This window comes from Meleagris gallopavo, chromosome 6 (genome assembly GCF_905368555.1).
Source record: "Meleagris gallopavo chromosome 6, MGAL_WU_HG_1.1, whole genome shotgun sequence".
NCBI lineage: Eukaryota > Metazoa > Chordata > Aves > Galliformes > Phasianidae > Meleagris > Meleagris gallopavo.
This window is the reverse complement of record NC_139409.1, coordinates 27,426,163-27,445,808: the sequence shown is the minus strand read 5'-3', so window position 1 is coordinate 27,445,808 and position 19,646 is coordinate 27,426,163. Positions and strand designations below refer to the sequence as shown.

Sequence of the window (19,646 nt, the reverse complement as noted above, 5' to 3'; positions counted from 1 at the left end):
TCAGGACAAATTGCCATTAAAAATACTGGGAGGCTGTTAGCACAAGTTTCCATTGTTTCATGTCTGGGAGCTGCTGGAAGGAGAGCAGAGGATGGCCATGAAGATGACTCCAGAAGAGCTGGAGTGCCCCTCCTTAGAAAGGCTAAAGGAGCTGGACTTGTTCAGCCTGGAGAAGTGAGGAATCTGGGAAGACCTCACTGGGTCTTCCAGTACTTGAGGAGAGCTTATAACTAAGATGGAAACTGACTTTTTACACAGCCTAATAGTGATAGGAAAAGGGAAGATGGTTTTAAACTAAAAGAGGAGCAATTTAGGTTAGATGTTAGGAGCACATTATTTACTCAGATGGTAGTGACACACTGGCACAAGCTGTCCAGAGAGCGTGTGGATGCCTCATCTCTGGAGATGTTAAAGGCTAGGTTGCATGGGGCTCAGGGCAGCCTGATCTAGTGGGTAGCAGGGTGTTGGAGCTTCGTGATCTTTAAAGTTCCCTCCAACCCAAGTCATTCTATGATTCTATAAGCGGGATGCACTGTCGTAAAATAGTTCTTAGGCCATTGCTACTCTGTTTCCTTTTTTTTTTTTTCTTCCTTTCTTTCTTTTCCAAGTAAATCTGCAAAATCCCACCACGGGCAGATCTCTGTTGTTGCTGCCTACGGGGGATTCCCAAACACGTGTCGGAGACCCACCTCTTGCGGGGAGGAAGCAGAGGGAACGAGGCTGCTGTCGCAGCCCTGAGATTCGTGCCGGTCTCTCCCCAGGGACGCCCAAATGGAGGCTCGCGGCGCGGGCACGACGGGCAGCTGCTGAAGGGCTCCGGACCGGCAGCCGGTCACCGGACCGGACCGGCCTTGCCGGGAGGGCTTTGCCTGCAGCGGCGGGGTAGCAGCCACCCGCCGGAGCCTGGCAGCGCAATCAATGCCAAAGCTGCGCGGGAGCTCCTCCGCGGCAGCGCGCAGGTAGGCGCGGGTGGGCGGCGCGCAGGTGCGCGGGAGGGGCCGCGCACGGTACCCCCGCGGCTGTGCGGCCACTGTCACAGCTCCGCTGCCTCGTCGCCAGCGTGAGGGCCGCTGCCGGCGGGGAGACCGGGTAAACTTTGGGTAAGTGCTGAGCGGGTATTGCGGGTGCGTTGCGTTGCAGGGGTCCGATTTGCGGGCGGGTGGGAAAGGGCAGCGGGGGGGGGGCGCGGCGGCGGGGTGAGCGGCGCGCCGGGGATGCGGGCGCAGGACAACAGGTACCGCAGCTGCGCGGGGCCGGGAGGGGCTGCGTGCGGAGTGTGTATATGTGCGTGTTTGTGCGTGCTGCCTGTCCCCTCCCCCCCGCCGCCCTGCCAGAAAGGGGTGGGAGAACCGCCGCCGCACGGCCGCTTAAAACCGCGCGGCCCAGCCGCAGCCGCTTGGCCCGGCAGGAGCGCGGCTGTCGGGATCCGCGGTACGCCGCGGCCGGCGCTTGGGAGCGGAGCAGGGCGGCGGCGGCCTCGCGGGGTTGGGCGCACTGGGCTGCGGCAGCCGGCGGGGGGCGGCGGCGGTGGCGCGGTCGGCTGCCTGGATGGCCGGTTCCTGCGACTGCCCTGTGCGCCGGGCTTTCTCGCAGCCCAGGGACGTGCGCTTCCTTCTCCCGCATCGCACTGCAGTAAGTTCGCGAGGCGCTGGGCGGCCGAACTGCTCGCGATCGCAGAGCTGGGTGGCTGAATGGGAGGGAGGTTGAGTCTCTTCGGGGCTGTGCGTCGTGGAGGTGCTAGGCGCAAACTTGTAGCTAGGAGGGCTATATTGAATTTGTCACGGTTCGCAGCTTTGGCACCTAGTTAATGCCAGTTTGCCTCGTTGACCCGCACCGTTTAACTCGAGCGCTGTCGGCGTGGTGATGCTGCCCGGGCTCGCGCTGAGAGCTGAGGTTAGGCAGCCAGCCGCTCCGGCGTGCGGTGCGGTACGCCAGGGCGTGAAACAAAAGGTGCAACTGCAAACTTGCGCTGTGAAAACTCATCTGCAGAAACTTTGAGCATTTGATTCTACATGCAGCCTCTGAGGGTGTTTTCAAGGAGGAATTAGAATTAGAATTACCGTGCATATCGGCAAACTTTTGGGAGCCAAGTCGTATTTTTGTGTTGCGTGGTCCAGTGTTGTGATTTATCTTGCTGAAAAGAGTTTCATTTGTCGAGAGTGTCTGCAATCGCGTTTTTCATTGTGAGTGTGCTGTTTTTGAAATGGATGAAAGATTTTTTTCTCACAAGATTACAGTATTATAAGCTTTTTTCCCTAGGTAAACACGCGGATTGTAGTCTTCAGTTATTTCTCACCAAATTTGTAGAAAAGCAGTCAAGTAGAAAGAACTCGATTAATTTTCAGGAGCATTTCTGTCCGGTTGATGTAACTTTTCAAAGCAGATCTAGTAGGCTAATAAAATCCATATTAGAAAATAAGAATGAGGATGCAACAGGATGAGAAAAAGCAGTAATTATTACAGGAGAAATAGGTGTTTTAAAAATGCACTAAATGTATTTTTTTTCCATTCTTGTTCTCTTGAAATGACCTGGTGTGGCGAAGTTATAATTTTTTTTCTTTGTTCTTGAGTAATATAATGCTCCTGCATTTATTGAAACATCATCATACATCAGAAGTGCATAGCAAGAACCTGATAGACATTCCCAAATGACTGAGCTTGTGCTGTGCTTTATGGATAAAATGACAGGAAATAGGTTGTTTCTCCTCGAAGTAATATCCAGCATTTCCTGGTGCATGAAATGCTTATCTCATACTGAACTAAAGCGAGCATCAAGAAACACGAGCCACCAAAAAGCAAAGCTTTTCTCTTAGGGTTTATGTTATCTGTTGTTCTTTTTCTGAGGTGAAAAGACTGTTGTATACTGTGGTAGGAAATTCCCGAAAGAATTATTCAGCTGTCTAAAATGGGTGTGCAGTAAGATATTTAATGCTATGGATTTGAAATATTTGTGGCCCAAATCTGTTCTTCTGTTTTAGAGTCCTACAAACAACTACAGTTGATGCTTTTATTCAGGCTCAGAAAAACTATTCTGTCTTATGTTTGTTTATGAAGAAGAAACGTATATCAACTGTTGCTGACACACTGAAATAATCTTTCTTTAAACACCGTAGGGATCTCTGAATAAAACACTGAAATAATACTGTTAAATAGAAACACCTTAGTGAACAGATGCTCTGTTTTTGTGTGCAGTTTGAAAGTAACAAAGCTAATATGTTTTCAAGAGCACTAGACATCACTTTTTTTAATCTGTGAGGTTACCGTATCGTTTCTGTTCTGGTGCATGATGTAATTCAGGTGACTCTTTATGGGATGAGTCTAGGTACCTATTGCCAGTGCAATGAGATCACTAGCAGAGGAATGCAGAGAATGATAAGAGGGCTGTAGATCTGCTAAGAGCAGCATTTTGATGGAGCAGGATGTAAAAACAGCACAGTTGTGAGTACAGGTAGTTATAGGTCAAGGCTGGTCAAGGCTGGAGAACTTCAAAGTCAGTTGGCTGGATGGCTGGGCTGCCTTTTGCTTTATGCTTGTATGGCACTACTGAGCTCTTGTGAATGTCACATAGAATGAAACATACAGGGCTGAAGTTTCGCTTTATCATTAATTTAATAAATGTTAACTGTATGATATGTTATTTCATTTTCTTTAAATAGTTGTGACCTTTATTAGTTTACTGATAACTTAAATTCTTTGCACACAGTTCTAACAAGTCTTTTAAAGAGGCTCACAGGAAAGATGGGGAGAGACTTTATTCAGGAGTTTAGTGCCAGGGCAAGGGGAAATGGTCTTAGATTAGGTACAAGGAAGAAATTCCTTACTCAGTGGGTGGTGAGGTACTGGCACAGGCTGCTCAGAGAAGCTGTGGATGCCCCATCCCTGGAAGTTTTTAACAGGATGAGGCTTGGGCAGCCAGATCTGTTGGGTGGCAGCCCAGCTGATGGTGTGGGGGTTGGAACTAGCTCCTTAGGGTCCTTTCCAACCCAAACCATTCTATTATTCTAGAAAGCATCAATTATTTCAGATATTTCTTTGGGGAACGTTAACTTTGTTGTCAAGAACTCTACATGATTGCATCTGTATTCATAGTGCATCTTCTCTTCTTTTGTCATGGTAGGAATCTACCATGTTGTATAAAGAGTGTGACAAAACATTCTCATTTGTGTAGTAATGGTGAAGGAGTGACAACAATAGGAAAGGAGGGCAAAACAGAAAGAAAATACCTTTGTAGCTTAGTGTTCTGGAGTGAAAGAGTTTCAACTAGGCTTCACCTCTGGAAAGATGAAGGTACTTGAGAATGACATCTATGTTTATTTCAAAGTTATGGTGTAATATCTGGAAGACATCAACAGAGTGCAGCTGCTGAAGAGCGGGATACTGGCTTCCTGAAATCCATTAGATTTAGATTCTAGCTCGCTACCTTTTTTCACTATCAAGTAAACTTTGCGGCCTATTTCAGGCATTTCCAGTTGAGCTTCTTACTACTCACAAACAAAAAGTAAACCAATAAAATGTACCAGAACTTAGTTTGGATATTATTCACTTTTTATTTTATATTTATCCAGAATTTATTTGAAGTATTACTCTGTAGCAATGACAAAATTTCATAGCCATTTAATCAGGAGTAGGTGTTATAAAATATTAAAAAAATATCTGTGTGAGAATAATTCCTTGTAAGAGACTCGTTGACATTCAGTGGTAAGTTTCTTCAGGCATTTCTTCAAATCATCTTTGTCCGTTGCTTCCTGTGAGACTTAAAAAGTAATTAATAGCAGTAATAATAGACTTAGGACAGTTATTTATCCATTTAAGTGTATTTTTTTTTTTTGTAACAATCTTTTAATAATTTATTATTTTACTATGATGGTATAACTGCATCAGTAGACAAGGAAAGAGCCATTGAAGTCATTTATCTAGATTTCAGTAAGGCCTTTTACACTGTTCCCTAAAACATCCTTCTCTCCAAATTGGAAAGATATGGATTTTGTGTATTCAGTAGATGAGTAACTAGTTGAAAGGTCATACCCAGAGAGTAGGGATCAATGGCTCAATGTCTGGATGTAAATCAGTGACTAGTGTTGTTCCTTAGTGGTCAGTACTGGGACTAGTGCTCTTTAATACTTTCCCACCAACAGTGGGATTGAGTGCATTCTCAGCAAGTTTGTAGATGACACTAAGTGATGTGGTGCAGATGACACACCTTAAGGATGGAATGCCATTCAAATGGACCTTTATAGGCTCCAGCAGTGGACTCAGGAGAACCTCATGAGGTTCAACAAAGACAAGCATGAGTTCTTGTACCTGGTTCATGGCAACTCCCACTGTCAAAACAAGTTGGGTGACAAAAGGGTAGAATACAGGCCTGCTGAAAAGCTTGGGGGCAAGTTGGACATGAGCCAGCAGTATTTCCTCATAGCCTAAAAAGCCAACCATATCCGTGGCTGCATGAAAAGAAGTGTCACCAGCAGGTCAAAGAAGGTGATCCCGCCCCTCTGCTCTGGTGAGGCCTCACCTGGAGTACTGCATCCAGATGTGCAGTCCTTAGTGCAGGAAAGACATAGACCTGTTGGGAGCATGTCCAGAGAAGGGCCACAAAAATGATCCAAGGGATGGAGAAGCTCATTTAAGAGAATAGACTGAGAGATCTGGGGCTGTTGTACCTGGAAAAGAGAGCTTCAGGGAGATCTGATAGTAGCTTTTCAGTATCTAAAGGGAAGCTGTAAGAGAGAAGGCAACACACTCTTCAGCAGGGCCTATTGTGACAGGACAAAGGGGAATGACTGTAGACTTTAAAAGGGGAGATTTATACTGGATATAAGAAAGAAGTTGTTTTTTTGGTTTGTTTTTGTTTGTTCAGAAAAAAAAAAGAGTGGTGAGGTACTGGAACAAATTGATCAGAGAGGTGGTAAATGCCCCGTTCCTGAAGCCATTCAAGGTCAGGCTGGATGGGGCTGTGATCAGTCTGATTTAGCTGTAGGTGTCATCATTGTTCACTGCAGGTGAGTTGGACTAGATGACTAATAATAATAATTTTTTTTTTTTGTTTGCTTGGGGCAACTCTATAGATCAAATGGCTAATTGATGTTGCTGCAGTGAAATGCTGTGCTTCACTTGAAAGGATGTTTATAGTTGCATTCAATATGTCTACGAGACTGAAAAAGTTACAGACTTTGGCGTTGAAATTGGTATCATGAGTTTGTCGACCTGAACTAGCTTTCATCACACTAATATTCTTCCTACAAATATAAATGACTTGACGCAGGTAGGCCAGTTTAGCAAGTAGATAAGAATTTCATTTATTTATTTTTTAAATCAGGATGATTTAGTGTTCCAAAACATCAAGTAAAATAACTTCATGCAATCTAGAACGTATTTTTCCTTTTTGTTTCTGAACAAAATAGATTTCTCTGAATAATTGCAGCAGTTCAGCCCTGAAGGGTATTGGCATGTTTAGTTTGCCACAAGTCTGAAAGCATAAAAAAATGTAAGTATTTTGAGGCAGTTCAATTACTTCTTGCCCAAGCCCTTAGTACCAGTTTGGAATGAAAATGCACAACTCTGTCACCATTGTGCTGCCCTAAACCAGTAAAAAAAAAAGAATATAAAATGAAAGAATGCAAACTTTGAAACACATAATGATTATATTTTTATTTTTAGATAATGTTTTTTATTTACCGTAATAAACTATAAGTAAAATGACATCTGGGTACTCTTTATTTTCTTTGACACTTCTATTTTCAGAATAGAACTTTTAATTGTGCTAGCAGAAATCTAGTTAATGTTAGCATCTTTTTTTTGTTTTGTTTTTGGTTTGATTCTCAGCTATGTTTTGATTTCTTGGCATAAAATTGTGCTTTTTTTTTTTTTCTTCAGTGTTGGGAAGTCTAATGCACAACAGTAGTAATAAGAAGATCATTCCCTAGTCCTTACAGAGGGAAGAAAAGAATCCCAGCAGATCAGTAATGCTGTTCTCACAAAAATTTGTTTTGTATATTATCAAACTGAGAGTCTTCTGCTGTGAAATAGTTCTTCCCTTCCCTTTGAGTGGTCTTATGGGAAATAATGAGGTATACCAGTGTAGTAGTGGCTTATTCAGGGAACTGAAGAACACACATAGATAATGGAAACTTGATTTTCTTTCTAATTTATTTTTCTAAATCTTGTTGCATAAAGAAAAAGCAGCTAGTCAAATTTGTTCTGTATGATCTAAGTATGTCTCCAGGTGGATATTTCTGATGTTTACTTTGGTTCAAATCTGAAAGAATAACAGATGATGTGAAATTAACAGGCTTTCCTCTCTGTTCTGAAAGTAAAAGAAGTGATGTCTTGTAAACCTGGTATGTAGGGCCCTCTTAAATGATAGGTTTTCTAACATCTGCAGAAATGGCTGTATTCAACATCCACATGAAAGGCAAGAGTGGGATAAGGCTGGACAGATGTTTTTACGCAGCGGAGAAAAAAAAAAAAGGGTGAAAAAGAATGAAGGTGATAACAAAAATAGTAGACTAAGTGTGTGTGTGTGTGTGTGTGTGTGTGTGTGTGTATGCATGTATGTACATGTAAACATATATACAAAAGTAAATATAATGGTTACTGGTCAAGTTTAGTCTTCAGGAAAGAACTTCGCCTAAAATTTGAAAGAATTTAAGCTAATGAATTCTCTGATAAAGTTTGAGGACTAGAAATTTAAGGTACAAAATAATTTTCAGATAACCAGGATGCTTCTCCCTTCTAGTCTTTGAATATTTTACTCAAGATTTTTAATTTGGTGATTTCTACATATTCTAAATAGAATAGTTGCGATTATTTTAATCATCATTAGAGTTGAGAGTTTTGTTCATGTTAAAAATGTAGATAAATGGAACTGATACGTCCTGTATTCGGTATCTAATTATCATCTGGTTACCTTTTCTTGCTCCTATTATTGTTGATGGAAAGAGAAAAACATCTGCTGAGTAAAATTCTCATTTTGTGATAAGCATCCAATATAGGTCAGTTGAAGTACGTTCTAGATGTATCCAGAACTTTAAAGAATGTCTAGGATGGCAATTTCACAATTTAAGATCTAATTTTAAGGCAACCAGCTTTGAGTGAGATAAATTGCACTCTTGGGTATTTTTTCAGCTTGGAAGAAAAACACAAGGAAGAGTTGAAATCTTAAGAATGTGTAAAATCATCCCTATGCCTTACTGAAAATAAACACAGTGTAAAATAGCCCTACAAAAGAGTTGCTTAGAATGGGCTATCTCCTATAAGTTAAATAACAAAGTACATCTTTTTTAAATATATGTAATTATACAAGTACTTCAGAGCACTTTCATTTTTTGCGGTTGTAAATTTGATGAAGGACTCCAGTGACTTCTGCTCAGGAGGGCATTGAGTCATTTTTACCTTTTTTGACTTTAGAAGTTCTTGTGAGAAGATCTGTATTTAAACAGTCTTACATCTGCTGTGTCAAAGAACTCTAAACACTTTGATCTTTTGTAGAACAGAAAGAGAAAACTTTGTACTGTTCCATGTTAGGTTTAGTGCTGTTGATATAGCCATTTTGTCATAAAAGTAGAATGACTGGAGGAATCCTGGGGAAAACTCCCAGCTTTGATGGACAAATGACAGGAGATACTTTGAAAAGAATATTCATTTACTTCCTTTGAAAGTTTAAAGTACCAAGTGTTTGTTTTGTTTTCCTTATAGAGGAAAATACCATATTCAGTTACAGTTTTATTTTTTTGCCTTTTTGAATTCAAAATAAAGACTCGCAGAAAAGCTTCAGTGCTCTATCTATTGTCTATAAATCATGTAGGCATCCAGAAACTATGGAAACAACTTGTGATATTACTTGTTCTAGAGATCAGGATGTTTTTTTCTACTCTATATTGCACAGTGTCACAGTGGTTTTTACTTGTCTCTGTTGATATTGAGAAAAATAATCATGATGGGTGATCCAGTACTAACTTTTAGTTGCATATCTCATGAGCAAGGGGAAATATAAATCCCTAGTAAGGATTTATGTGCATTCTTATTGAGATCTGATGACGTAAAGGCTAGGCTAGATCGTCTTGTCAATGACAGAAGAATTTATAGAGTCACATAGATACGCTCTACCAATAACAGTAACATTGCCAGTCCTGTTTTAGCGCAGTTCAATAAGTAGAAAACTGTGGAAGAAACTAGTAAGAATATATAAGCCATATAAACATAATGTATTTTCTGAATCCTCTTCAGGATTCAGTTTGGTTGATCAGTTCAAGATACTTTCCTGGTCGACTGGTCATTCAGTGTAGCTGTTTCATTTCAGGCCCTACGTTTACCAGCTCTCAAAATGTTCACTAACTAAAGGAAGATATAACTTTTTCCATATCCTGCCATGGTGGTTTGTTAAGACAGGAAATTCTGCATGGTTAGTCCAGGACCCTAGCACTAAAGGGTTAGAAACCGCAGAGGGAATAGAATAATGATTCTATCTAGAAACCCTGAAAACTTCTGTAATTCATCCTTAGTTCATCTACCATCTTCCTGTAAAATGAAATAATAATGTTAGCATAATCCATACCAGACTGCTGCAGAGCATGGATTTATAAAGATGGGAATTACAGAATGTATATACATTATTGTTTTGTTCACTTGTTCTAAAATCTGATCTAATCTTCTTTGTATCCTGACAAGGTGCAACTCCTTAGATTTGCTGTGAGGTCAAGGGCTGAATTGTCTCGTATTATTTATGTTCTTGGCAATCTTTCACTGGAGAGCATCACAAGTAGGCAAAGTTAGCCAATTCTTGTACTTAGTTCTTGAAAGCCGCAGCTTTCATTCACATTCAAATGCTTCATCTCTTCCCCTTAGAGGTTATTAATCTTTAATTTATTCGGGAAAAGTTTCAGCTCTCCTCCCCTTGTCTTGTTTACTGCTCTGATTCCTTGGAAATGCAAATATGTCTTTGGCAAAGCAAGTGCCATCTCTTTTAAACTATGAGTGAACTATTAACCCATGGAGGTATGAATTGCTGTTCCTCTCCAGGAGAACTCATATACATATCTCAATATGAAGATATTCTGTACTTGCTGAACCTTGTATTTTAATATTAACATGTGCACTGATAACTCTGCTCAGCAGTGACATGAGAATGAATTAGATGTGTGAAATCAAAAAATTAAAATTGGCGTTCAAACTGATGGAATTCCAGTTCTCTTTGAGGGATATACATTGACACTAAGGTACGGAAACACTTTAAATAGAACCTGTGCATCTATTTTCCTTATAGAACCTAAATGTCTTGAACATTAGAAACTACTACCACTTCTGTTCAGAGATTTCAGGAATTTTCAAGGACCAGTAAGGCCACTTAATTATTTATGCTATGCACAGAGTTCAAAATCAAACATCTGAAGCCTTAACAGTTGTTGTGAGGACTTTGAACCTATGAATGCTGGTGAAGAAAAGGTAATACTTCAGTCTTACCTCTTGTCTTTAATGATTTTTTTGATTGTATCTGCAGATTTACTACACTTTTCACTGAATATGTCTTTTTAGGATAACCTAATAGAGAGGAAAGGAAAGACTGATAGTTTATGTCAGTATACTCTTCGTGCCCTCTTAATACATTCCAGTGGCTGTCAGTAGAAGAAAGCAAAGTCTGCGAACAGCTTGTTAATCTTTTTGTAGAGAAGAATCATCTATATAATAGATGGATTCTTCTAAAGAGTTGACAATTCAGATTCCATTCTTTGTGCTGTTTCACTGGGATTCAGCGTATGACTACATGGACAATTAGAACTTTTAAAATAAAGTTTGCCGTCAGTTACTATCCAGCTATTTTTGAAAAAATAACTATATTGCTAGTAAAACCTGTTTGTGATCTGCAAAGTTTACTGTCACGTGTATGGCAAGTAAACAACTGCATTACAGATTGTAGTAAACACTGCTGCTTTTTTTTTTTTCCTTTTTTTTTTTTCCCAGAGGCAATTCCATTACTGCTAACCAGTTTTGGGGAATTATGTTGTGCTCATTGTATGTAAATTTCATTGTGGCTTATTCATATCAAGACAAGGCACTGTTTTCCAGGTGAATGGGACATTCTTCATCCATCTTCTTAGAAGCATAATGATAGCATTACTGGATCAGACAGGCAGTCTGTCTGTCCTACTGTGCTGTCTTCTAAGAGTGATTATCATAGAAATAATGTAAAAATAGGCCAAGCACTTCCAGAATTTTCTCCCAGTCTCTGGTGCCAGTTGCTTCTTTTTTAAGCTGGAAGTTATCTGTTATACTCTTTTATTCCATATCAGCAGGTTGCTTTCTCTCTTTGTCCTTCTCTTTCTTCAGTTCTACTCTAATCGATTCAAAATGCTCAAAACTGTGTTATTGAAAATGTAAGTAAGTGTACCAGGGATCTATACAATGGAATAAATTGTTTTAATCTCTGTTCCTTTCTGAGTACATTTTTGTGCGCTGCTGAGGATGGATCTGGTATTTCTGATTTTAATTCCAAAATTTCATTTCTGTGTTATAACTCATCATTGATGAGCTTGACTGCTCATCACTTTAAGTGTACAGCTAGGGTTCTATTTTCCCCCCACGTACATTACTTTAAATTTATCTATGCTGAAGTGTATGAGACAGCTTCCACTTCCCACTGGAACAAACATCAGCAAGCAGCAGAAGGGAGAGTCAGGGTATTATGGGATTTAGTGCCTCTTTTATACTTAAATCCTGTTTCAACTCTCTATATCTTTTCCTGTATGTAGCCTTAAAAACATTATAGTACATGTTGCATATTTTGAAGTGATGTAAAAGATTTTCATTTACTTTGATGCAGCAGCTCTGTGATATTCATTGATATGACTATAATAGGAGCAAGAAGAAGAATGACTTCATCATTCATTGGAAATAAATGCCTTTTTTTTTTTTTTTTGTGAGTCAAATCCATAGTGAATGTAAAATTAATTTTAAGGTCTCTTTAGAGAGACAATTGAAGCAACTCATCCTACCTGGGATCACATCAGTTCTGGATGAAGTCCAAACTTTAACAGAAGTTTTATTTTTATCTAGGTCATAGGCTCAACTGAAGAGGAGTTAGTAAATATATGTTACTCACCAAATGTGTGTCTTCGTAAATTTCTAAATAACTGACTGTAGTTTACAATATTGCTCAAAAAAAAAAAAAAAAAACCCACCTCCAAACAAACAAACGCAAAACCCAAAAAAAAAAAAAACAAAAAAAAAAACCCCAAAAAAACCCCCCAAAAAACCAAAGACCAACAAACCCAACATCGCTGTATTTATCCTCTCTTACTTAACTAATAAAGCAATGGCAACATGAAATTGAAATGAACCATTGCCCAGTCATTTAAAGCCTGAGGAAACCATGCCATAGATGTTTCATTCAGATGGGGCTCACCGACCGTACATTTTGCACACCCTTAACACAAGCCACAGAATGCTTCCCTTCAGTCTTTTTTTTTTTTTTTAGTAGTTTAGTAGTTTAAGATTTATAATAGAGCACCTTCAAAAACAATAATTCTTTCAAGAATGAAGTGGGCAAAAATACTGAGATAATTTTAGTTTAGAATAAAATATAATACTTCGTTTATATTTAAATGCCTTTTGTATTCATTTATGAAGATACATAAGCATGTTACTGTCACAGCAGACCTTAAGAAATTATTTTAGATTGAAATATTGGAAAAGGTGGGGGGGGGAATTTTAATTTGTAAATGTGGCTGTTCTCAGTGGGAGTCTGTTTCCAAGAATTATACTTGTGTGAAACTGGCAGTCACGCTTGGTTGAGAAAAATACATTTCCTATAAATTATTCTGTATGAACAACTCATCATTATAAATAATGTTGGTAAATAATAGAACTAATAAGTAATGTTGCATATATTCTTGCATTATATAATTTCTTTAAACCTTTTAGGAGGAGTTACATTTCTGTGATGTTACATGAATATAAGCAAGATATTGTCCAGTATTTCAACAGCATTCTGAACTAATGAAATAGACTTATACTACTCTCAGGTATACAATGCAAGCTTTTACATTGTAAAGGAATCTGGGCAATTTTAACGCAGTAAGACATGTATTAAATAATAACTTGCCACTGTAGTGTCCTGAGCTTGTAAAAATAATGAAACCAAACGCTGTCAGATGATAGCCTATTATTCTCTGAATCTGAATCTGCAGAGGTGAAGGTGATAAAGAAAGTGAATGGCGAAAGAGGGAGGCCATTGCTGTCTGACTCTAGTCACTACTCTTACACAGTTAATGTATCTGAATGTGTTTAGGTAGTCTGAACAATGTTTCCTGTATTTCAAGGTTTTGAAGTTATAATGGCATGTAATATAAAATGAATGGTAACTATTCAGATGTCTCCTCTTTGTGAACATTATCTTGAGTGTATTTATCAAGGTTATTTTCCTTTAATTTTCCCTTACCTATTTTTGTGTTATGGTTCTAATAGCAGGTGCACGTATGCATATTCAGGCAGCTTCTAACCTGCTGGTACTCTGAGGAAGTTACTTCAGGTTTTAGAGCAAGATAAATTAGTTTCTTTGGAACTGTTGGCCTTTGTTCTGTGTCTGGAGCTGCTGCTGGCATGTGTGGGAGTTTCCTTCGTGTACAGAGTGGTTGTGGTACGGAGTGCCTGAGACAGGCTTCAGTGAAGTGCTTTGCAGTCAGTATTGTGGGATTTGGCAGTGGTCTGTATTTGAACTGCTCTGCTGCGATTGTAACTTCATTCATTCTGGAGAACCTAAGTGGAAAGCTGGGTGAATCTGATATTTAAATAGATTTAAATAGGTTTATTATCTTCAGATTTTTGGATAATTCTCCTTGTAAGAGGCTTGCACATTGAAAAGAAGGTAGATGTGCAGAAGTGAAGATAGAGGAAGGTTTTTATTTTTTAATTTTTTAGTACAAAAGTGTTTAAGTACAGATGAATATCTATTTTTATTTGCTTACTGTGTTGGAGCACTGCTTACAATACTGCTTCCTAGGAATATATAATATACGGACATTAATTTTTAAAGGATTACTGTATAAGTCTTCAGATATGGCTTTTTGTTCCAGATTACTATTGTTCCTCTTCTCTGCTGTATATTGTTCATTAATTGTGCTCTTACTGTCATAGTAGTAAGATTCTTAGAAATATGAAAACATGCTATTAAAATCTAGGGAACACCTAAAGATTATCTATTTCTTATACTACATGGAAGTGTATTTTCAGTTACAAGGAAGTAAGTCTTGGAAAATTTTAGTGCATATAAATCTCTTTCTACCCTTTTATCTTAGAGCCAGTGAAAGATGGTACTGAAGTTGAACTTACCTTGTTGCTCAGATTTTTTTTTATTTTTAAATAAAATTCTGGAAAAACATTCTCTTGCATTTCTTAAAATGGGTCACCAAAAGCACAGCTGAGAAAAATTCCAGCCATGGCTTTCTTATGCCTTATCTTACATCCTCTTGGCTTTTGTTTTTTGTCTTGTGTGCTTTTTTTTTGTTTGTTTTTTTTTGTTTTTTTTTGTTTTTTTTTGTTTTTTTTTTAAATCGCTGCTGCAGTCTTTGGGCTATTCCTGCTTCTTCTCTTCTACTGGGTGATGATGTGCTCCAGGCATCAAGAGCCTGAAGGTTGTAGCTGCTGGGTCTGGTCTCAGTCCCTGATAGGACACAACCAATAATAGCCACACTGGAAGAGACTGCAGCAGGGATAAATAGTTTAGGAATACTCTGTTGTGTTTTTTTTCTTTAACATTTTCTAAATTCTTTTATTTTTCTGAAGGTGATGAGGGGAACTGATGTATATAGAAAGTGAAGGAAATCATAATTGAGTGGTAGGAATTATAAAATTTCTTCTCAAATACTTAATGGTCTCAAAGAGATGGTGAAGGCTTCCCACTCACCTTCATATGCACAGTCATGGTTGATTTGCATGTGTTTTAGGTGCATTTCTGTTTCAAAATATTAAAATTTCTACTTGGGATGATTACAGCAGCTAGTGATATGCAAAAAGTCAATCTATACTTGTGTAAACTAAGTATTAGGGCTAAAATTTTTCAGCATTTTTTGAAAGAATTGCTCAGAATTGAGCAATTCTTTGCTTTTTGGATGAAGGCATAAGATGTATTATTTTGTGGCAGTTAAGGTTTGTGACGATTGCTTCTTCAGCGAGCCAAAGTGCTGCTGCTCAAGGTAGTTTATGTGCACAGACCGATTGCCAGAGCAAAGCTTCTGTCTTTCCCCTCCATGTATAAGATATTGTTATAATCATTTTCCTTGTTGGAAGAGGCACAGAGGGTTATGGTTGTGACTGAGAGACAGACACTGGGGAAATGCAGTTAAGCTTTTTAGAAACTTGTTGACCCAAATGAAATGTTGGGACAGCATCTTGCATAGAGTATTTGCTGCCAGTCCTCTTGTGCTGCAGAGGCAGAAGAGAAAATGTGAGGCCGGGATGTAGAGGACCAAGATTCAAGGTGAGCAAGTCCCTCCTCAGGGCTGGCAGGAGCAAAGACTGCTCTCAGTCTGCGAGCAAGACAATGTGCCATGGTTATGTAAAGAATAGAACAAGGAGTCTTCTTTGAAGAAGACTAATCACTTGCTAAATTCTGGAGCGTAAGAGGAACAAACAAAATGTTGTGATGAATGAAAACCATGTAGTTAAACAGATGTGACACGGTTCTGAGAAGAAAGAAGCACATCAGGAATAAAGAAGAGTTGAGGCCATGATGTCTGAGTGATGTGAAGGGGGAAAACGCTCTTTGAGAAGTGAAAAAGAGATATCCCTTCATGTTGGTGTTGGGATTGCTGTGATTTTATGTCAGATAGTTAGATTTATTTTATGTCTTGCATGTGTGTCACAATCTTATATTTCAGTATGGATCAATCTTGTCAAGGATGTCATCTGCGTGACTGTAGTACTTGTAAATATAAAAAAGATGCTTCCTACCTCACTGATAGAAAACAGTGGAATGTGTTTTGCAAAAACAGTTAAATTTGTGTATGAAGCACATATGGCAGGGGTTGGATTTAGTATGCCCTTCGTATATTTTAAAATTACCTAACTATAAAATTAAAACAAGTTTTGGAAGTAGTAAGATGAATATTGAAGTTTTGTGATAGTGCTCTTATTGTCAACTGACTGGGATATTTCTGTCTATCTGGATGACTGGGTAAAAGTTCCTTTGAACTAGACTGACAAAAAATATGAATGTACCATGACCATTGGTTATGCTATAAAAACAACAGAATTCTTAAACAATAGTTGTTTAATGAAGCTAAGGGAGGCTTTTGTGCTAATTGTAAGTCAGACATGAGATAATACGAAGCTGTATTGATGCAGACAGTTATTTATTCTTTTGAAAGGTGTTTCATGACTTCACCGGGGTATTCTAGTTGTTGCTCAGTGTGTGCGTTGTAAAATAATGGCTCTGGTGCAGCGTGAAAAAGGATATTAATAGAAAATATTTGTTTTGGATTTAAATTATTTTAAATATAATTTAAATTAAATTATGATTACTGTGATATTTTGGAGCTCTCATTATCTTAAGTAAGGAAACATGAAAGTCATGGTGTTTTTGTGGCATTAAAACTTACAGTTGCATTTTGCCTACTTTATATTAAAAATACAAAACGTGAAAATATTTTCTTCCTTTTGTGATGCTCTGTAGAGCAGATGAAGTGCATCAAAGGTATTTGGTGTGATGAGATTTGTTCAGTGTTGACACTGACTAAAGGAAAGTGTTTTTTTGTGGTTTCTTTTTTTTGTGTTTGTTTTTCACATCCCTCTCCCGTGATCTATTCTGTGTTGTTGCACCAGCACAGTTTTTGCTATGCCATGAAGGAACTGAGATGACATTGGTCAAATGTTACACTGTCTGATCCCAATGTTTTTTGCTTATGGCTATCTGGCCTTTCTAGGTCTGTTCTCCCATGTCTGTTTGTTGCCTAGCATTGACCTGCTCATCTGCTGTCACAGTACCTTTGGCATGGGGCTGTCACTGACAGGGAGGGGAATGGAGTAGGACTCACTTCCTCAGACAGCTGGGACTCTCTGTGCAGCCACTGAGTCACAATCATCCTCATCTGCCTCAGTATTCGTGAAGCTATTCCATGCAAGCCCGTCATATCATAGAATGGCTTAGTTTGGAAGGGACCTTAAAGGCCATTTAATTCTAATCCTCCTGCCATGGGCAAGGTTGCCATCAACTAGATGGCAACCCGGATCCTGTCCATTCTGGCCTTGAATACCTTCAGGGATGGGAAATCCACAGTTCCTCTGGGTAGCCTGTGCCAGTGCCTCACCACTGAGTAAATAATTTCTTCCTAATGTCTAACCTAATTCTCCTGTTTTTCAGTTTAAAGCCATTTACCTTGTCACATCACTATCAGACCACTTAAAAGTCGGTTTCCCTCCTGTTTGTAAGCTCCCTTCCAGAACTGGAAGGCTGCAGAGAAGTCTTCCTGGAGTCTTTTCTGCTTCAAGCTAAATAATCCCAAGTCTCTCAACTTTTCCTCATAGGAGAGGTGCTGAGCCTGCTGATTATCTTCATAGCCCAGGATACTGTTAGCCTTCTGGAGTGCAAGCATGCACTGATGCCTCATGTTCAACTTTTCATCCACCATGCCAACTCCTCCTTTGCAGGGCTTCTCTCAGTGAATTTCCCCTATCTGTAAACATACTGCTCCAACCCAAATGCAACACCTTGCACTTGGTTGTGTTGAACCTCATTATGTTAATACAGAACTACTTTTCATGCCTGTCCAGGTCCCTCTGGATGGCATCTCTTCCTTCTGTTGTATCAACTGCACCACTCAGCTTGGTGTCTGCAAACTATCTTCCTTGGGGAAAAAATGAAGAATAAGGGGATTACTTAGTGGAAAAGCTATAGCTCGCCAAATTTTTCAGATCCTTTTAATCATGAGTATTAAAGCTAGGTAAAAAGTACTTTGGGACATGTTGTTCCATTTATTTTTTTAAGACTGTTCTCCATGAAGTCCCTGGAGAGTTCATTTTAAAACAGACAGCACAATGTGGGCCACTGTAATACAATTTTCATTGTAAAATATTATGTCCTAGGGCAAATTTACCACAAATCGAGCAATCGTGTTGTCCTATAAAAAACAAGATGTGTTTTTGCAACTCTTGATATATGTAAAAAATATGCATAACTCCCTCCAGTCTGCCAAATAAGCAATGCTTGCTATTTTCAGGGAAGTATTTTTTTGGCTTTTGGGATAGAGACTGTTACTAGCATTAACTGCTTTGACTATTCAAGGTAACATTGTATATGCACAATTATAAACATTGGTAACTGGAATGTTATCTGGAATTACAATTAGAAAGAAGATTTTTGGTTATCCACTTAAAATTTCCTGGCAGGAGTATAATAAATATTTTGTGTTAGCTATCAAAGTATCAGGAAATAGCATCAATATGTATAAATTTTAATGACATAAAATAATTGAATATTATATAGATTTCACAGCAGAGATACTTACGCTGGTCAGCTGTGAACCAGAGAAATGGCTTATGTATGTTGTCTATTTGCTGTAGGAAATTTCACTTAGTAATTCATTAATTGATAGTGTTGCAAGAGATCTGCTGTCAGTATTGGTGAATCTTGCTGTTTAAAAAGCTAGATAAATTTCATGACTAAATAGTGGAAAAATATGCAAAATTAAATGAAGTTATTTTTGTCAGAATATTCTGGAAAAAAAATGCTTGCTTATGTATTTAAGGGCATCTTATCATACCGAAATATATCTATTCAGAATTCTGAACACTGTTATAGGAAGGTTTCTAGAATACTAGGAAAATGTAGTGGAACTGTTCAGTATTGTTATCCTGAAGAAAAATGAAAATAGGACGCAAAATGTTTTATATGATGTATTGTTAAGAAAAGGATACTTTTGCAGTGGATTTCAAAGGTATCCTAATTCTGTTTTTCTTTCTTTTAGGATGCCAAAATAAATAACTTTATTTTAGCTGTGCCAATTTAAGAAACATAAACTGAATCTAGTTATGAAATTGATGCCTGGGAACTTTGTGTACTCATAAAAATCAGAGTTCTGTAACAATCTCTTGAATAATAATTTGTTTTGCATATTTGAGAAGGCTGTGGCTTGAGAGAGGCTAAATGCAGGAAATTCTCACTTGCTTCTGGAAGTAGGCAATTCAGCATCTTGCAGTTTTATATTTCAAGTAGCAGTAGTTTTCATGTGTTTATTTGTTTTACTCTGGTTAAGATATATACCTGGGAGAAAAGACAACACAGCAATTAAGACTTGACTAGATGGTATGTGCTGGATTTCAACTATAGAACACATTGCTCAGATTCTCCATCTTCCTTCTATTTAGGATGTTTTTACTGAGACAAATAAGTTGGTGTGTTAAGAACTTTTCTGGCCTTTTGGTAGTAGGCTCAGGCCTTGGACACGTCTTCTCAGCATTATTTTGGAAAGTGCTTGGGCTTGGGCTTAGCTCAGCTCTGTGGAGTAGGAATGGAGCTGCTAAGAAGCAGTGGAAGCTGTGACAATTTCCAACCAGGTCCCCAGCAGGGATGACTGGAAAACCAGGGCCCTGGGGCAAGCCACAGCACACAAACTCAACTGATTGATAGCAGCCACAGGTTTCCAGAATGGTGTGGTTAT

The 19,646-nt window shown here is 38.8% G+C and overlaps 1 protein-coding gene across 3 annotated transcripts in view; it reads left to right on the top strand.

Annotated features, from left to right (window-relative positions):
- The first annotated feature begins 441 nt into the window (after nt 1-441).
- DGKB (diacylglycerol kinase beta) overlaps nt 442-19,646 on the top strand; it is a 339,795-nt gene continuing 320,590 nt past the window's right edge. Inside the window, exon 1 of one of the 3 annotated variants that reach the window (XM_085226116.1) lies at nt 442-959. The gene's annotated coding sequence lies outside the window, so the exon portion shown is untranslated. The other 2 variants (XM_085226115.1, XM_010712729.4) reach the window with 2 other exon arrangements.